The following is a 4,932-nucleotide window of genomic DNA, read 5'->3' as shown; positions in this document are numbered from 1 at the left end:
CGATTCTGTTTCTGTTACAGGAGAACTGATTTTTTTTGTATCTGGTTTTTAGTTTTTGTGAACAGTTAGGTAAAGCACGGGTTTTCTTTGGTCCAAAGAAATCGAAATCAAGTTCAAAGCTTGTTCGAAACGAAAATTAAACGATTCGTTCGATTGAACGATATAGTTGATTGATAGGGTGCTTGCTGCTAGAATATAAACAACATTTAGTATATTGAAAAAACTTTTAAGTTTCTTCTAGAAAAATCATAAACATAAATTTCAACTTCAATTTCAATGAAAATAATTTCTGGTGGCAGTGTTTCCGGAGAACCCTGAAAGTCGTTCAAATACCCATTCAAGAATATGCAATGAAGTCTGGGTGCCATTTTATAACATAATTTACGACACTTGAGCATACAAATTTCACCAATTTATACTTAAACAGCGATGTCTGTGCCAGCCATTTTGGTTATTTTGGTCATTTTGTGTTCTTTGGTCATTTTGAACATTTTGGTAACTTTGATAATGTTAATCGTTTTCTTCAATTTGATATTTTTTGGTAATTTTGATAATTTTATCAAAATTACCAAAATGACCAAAATTACCAAAATGATCCAAATGACCAGAATTACCAAAATTGTCAAAATTACCAAAATGATCAAAATTATCAAAATGGTTAAAATTACCAGAATTACCAAAATTATCAAAATATCAAAATTACCAAAATCACCAAAATGATCAAAATTACCAAAATAGTCCAAATGACCAGAATTGCCAAAATTATCAAAATATCAAAATTAGCAAAATTATCGAATTGATCAAAATTACCAAAATGGTCAAAATGACCAGAATTGCCAAAATTATCAAAATATCAAAATTAGCAAAATTATCGAATTGATCAAAATTACCAAAATGGTCAAAATGACCAGAATTGCCAAAATTAGCAAAATTACTAAAATGATCAAAATTACCAAAGTGATCAAAATTACAAAAATGTCCAAAATGATCATATTGACCAAAATTACCTAAATGATCAAAATTACCCAAATGGTCAAAAATTACCATGTTGACCAAAATTACCAGAATTACCAAAATGACCAAAATTACCCAAATGATCAAAATTACAAAAATAGTCAAAATGACCAGAATTGCCAAAATCACCAAAATATCAAAATTAGCAAAATTATCGAATTGATCAAAATTACCAAAATGGTAAAAATGACCAGAATTGCCAAAATTATCAAAATTACCAAAATGATCAAAATTACCGAAGTGATCAAAATTACAAAAATGTCCAAAATGATCATATTGACCAAAATTACTCAAATGATCAAAATTACCAAAATGTCAAAAATGACCATGTTGACCAAAATGACCAGAATTACCCAAAAGATCAAAATTACCAAAAAAGGGAAAATAACCAGAATTGCCAAAAATATCAAAATTACCAAAATTACCAAATTGATCAAAATTACCAAAATGGTCAAAATGACCAGAATTGCCGAAAATACCTAAATTACCAAAATGTTCAAAATTCATTGTCTAAATTTCAGCCATTTTGATCATTTTGGAAATTTTGGAAATTTAGGTCATTTTGGTTTTTGATAATTTGGGTAATTTTTGATATTTAGGTAATTTTGATCGATTTGGTCTTTTTAGGTAATATGGTCATTTCGGTTATTTGGTCATTTTGATAATTTGAGTCATTTTGATCATTTTAGTTATTTTGATATTTTGGTTGATTTGGTAGTTTTGGTCATTTTAATATTTTGGTAAATATGGTATTTTCGGTCATTTAGTTCATTTTAGTTGTTTTGGGTAATTTTGGATAATTCGGTCAGTTTGGTCATTTTGGCCATTTTGATATTTTGGTGATTTTGGTATTTTTGGGTAATTTGGGCATTTTGGATATTTTGGTCATTCCGGTCATTTTGATAATTTTGGTAATTTTGATCATTTCGGTTACTTTGGTCAATATGGTCATTTTGGTAATTCTGGTCATTTTGGTTAACTTGGTCATTTTTGACTTATTTTTGTATTTTTGAGTAATTTCAAATCAAAATGACCAAAGTACTCAAAAATTGGAATGACCAAAATATCCAAAATGCCCAAATTACTCAAAAATACAAAATTAAGTCAAAAATTACCAAGTTGACCAAAATGACCAGAATTACCAAAATGATCAAAATTACCAAAATGTCCAAAATGACCATATTGACCAAAATTACCAAATTGATCAAAATTACCAAAATGGTCAAAATGACCAGAATTGCCAAAATTATCAAAATTACCAAAATGATCAAAATTACCGAAGTGATCAAAATTACAAAAATGTCCAAAATGATCATATTGACCAAAATTACCTAAATGATCAAAATTACCAAAATGTCAAAAATGACCATGTTGACCAAAATGACCAGAACTACCCAAAAGATCAAAATTACCAAAATAGTCAAAATGACCAGAATTGCCAAAATTATCAAAATATCAAAATTACCAAATTGATCAAAATTACCAAAATGGTCAAAATGACCAGAATTGCCAAAATTACCTAAATTACCAAAATGTTCGAAATTCATAGTCCAAATTTCAGCCATTTTGATCATATTAGAAATTTTGGAAATTTAGGTCATTTTGGTTTTTGATAATTTGGGTAATTTTGATCGATTTGGTCTTTTTAGGTAATTTGGTAATTTCGGTGGTTTGGTCATTTTGATAATTTGGGTCATTTTGATCATTTTAGTTATTTTGATATTTTGGTTGATTTGGTAGTTTTGGTCATTTTAATATTTTGGTTGATTTGGTATTTTCGGTCATTTAGGTCATTTTAGTTGTATTGGGTAATTTTGAATATTTCGGTCAGTTTGGTCATTTTGGCCATTTTGATATTTTTGAGATTTTGGTATTTTTGGGTAATTTGGGCATTTTGGATATTTTGGTCATTCCGGTGATTTTGATAATTTTGGTAATTTTGATCATTTGGGTTACTTTGGTCAATATGGTCATTTTGGACATTTTGGTAATTTTGATCATTTTGGTAATTCTGGTCATTTTGGTCAATTTGGTCATTTTTGACTTAATTTTGTATTTTTGAGTAATTTGGGCATTTTGAATATTTTGGTCATTCCGGTCATTTTAATAATTTTGAGTACTTTGGTCATTTTGATCATTTTTGGTAATTTTGTCAATTTTGTAATTTTGGTTATTTTGATATTTTGGTTACTTTGGTATTTTTTTGTCATTTAAGTAATTTCAGTCATTTTAGTATTTTGGGTAATTTGCAATTTGTGTAATTTGGGTTTTTGGTAATTTTGGTCAATTTGGTAATTTTGATCATTTTGATATTTTGGTTCATTTGGTATTTTCGGTCATTAGGTAATTTTGGTCGATTTGATCATTTTTGGTATTTTGGGAATTTTAATTATTTTGAGTAATTTGGTCATTATGGCATTTTATTATTTGATCAATTTTGACAGCTGCCCATGAAAAATTACCATTTAAAATAGACAAAATCGGAAAAACAGATTTTGCTTATCGATTTGGTGTCTTCGGATAATTAATAATTATTTTTGAAGAAAATTGTCTGGGTACTCGACTTTTTGGAAGTGTTGCCGTTATTTTTTTTTCTTATTTTTTTTTATTTTTTAATTATTTTTTTAAGGCATGATAAATAATGCCGATTTTTCTCATTTTTTATTAACGACGTTATTTCAATAATAACCTTTTTTTGATTGGCACTGCTGCCAAATGTTTTTTTTTGTTATTTGTACAACTTTGCAACTCCGGCTAAAAAAATTAAAAAATTCTGAATGCTTCATTTTAATACAGTCCAGACTCGATTATCCGAAGTTAGATTATCCGAAGGTTTGTATGGGACTTCGGATAATCGAAAAACGAATTAATTTTTTTCTTATTTTTTTATTTTCTATTAAAATAGAAAATGTATTTTTTCAATATTTCATCACCGCCATTTTTGCCGCCATCTTGTATTCAAAATGTTTAATCACTCTAGAGTAGTTTAGGGGTCATACTTAAGCTCAGCATTTAAAAGAAAGACCACAACAAAAAATTCTTGTTCAATTTGGAAAACTTTCAAAATATGTTATTTTTTATATTTTGTTAGCTTTATCTATTGACGCTCTCTAAAAGAGAAAAATGCATAAAAAAGCTTCTGAGAGAAAAAGCTCTCTCATGCAAGATTTATCAGTTTCGGGATGATGCTGTCGCAAATATTTGTTTAAAACGACCCAAAATCAGGGGGCAAAAACAATATTTTTTCAAAAAACCTACCAATTACAACGTAATTTTAATTGTAGCCGGCTGAAAACAATTTAAAATGCATGACCCCAATGCATTCTAGCTTGTATTTTTTTAAATCACTTCAGCAAGCATTCTATCGGTTGAGAAATATCGCGAGAAATAAAAGCCAAAATCCCTATAATTAAACTGCAGAGTGCAAACAATAAAGATTTCTTTAAATGAAAAAAGCAAACGCAATATTTAACGTCTATAACGCAGAGTACCGACTGAGAGGTGGGAAATGCCTATTATCCTGCTCACATTGATTCCGCCCGCTGATTTAGCATCCGTTTTTTGTACATTTTCTTGATTTACAAGTTGTTTTGGGGTTTCGCTATTATTTATTGATTAGGATGATTTCTTTTTCTGTTTTATTCGACTATTTGATCTAAAGAGAAAAACAGGAAATCTAGTGGCATTTGTGGGTAAATAGTTGAGCGAGAGAGAAAGAGTAAACGTTTGAGCTGCTATAAAAAAAGATTAAGAGAAAGTTGGCAAATTTAAGCCAAGCAAAAAAAAACACGAAGAAGAAATATATTTAACTCCTCTGTAAATAAATCCTTATAAGCCCCCTCAAAAAAAAAAAAAAAACACAAACAGACACACACACTTAAACAAAGAGTGTAAAACAAAACAAATTTGTATAGAGAG

This window comes from Culex quinquefasciatus, chromosome 1 (genome assembly GCF_015732765.1).
Source record: "Culex quinquefasciatus strain JHB chromosome 1, VPISU_Cqui_1.0_pri_paternal, whole genome shotgun sequence".
Classification (NCBI taxonomy): domain Eukaryota; kingdom Metazoa; phylum Arthropoda; class Insecta; order Diptera; family Culicidae; genus Culex; species Culex quinquefasciatus.
Note: the sequence above shows the minus strand (reverse complement) of the source record.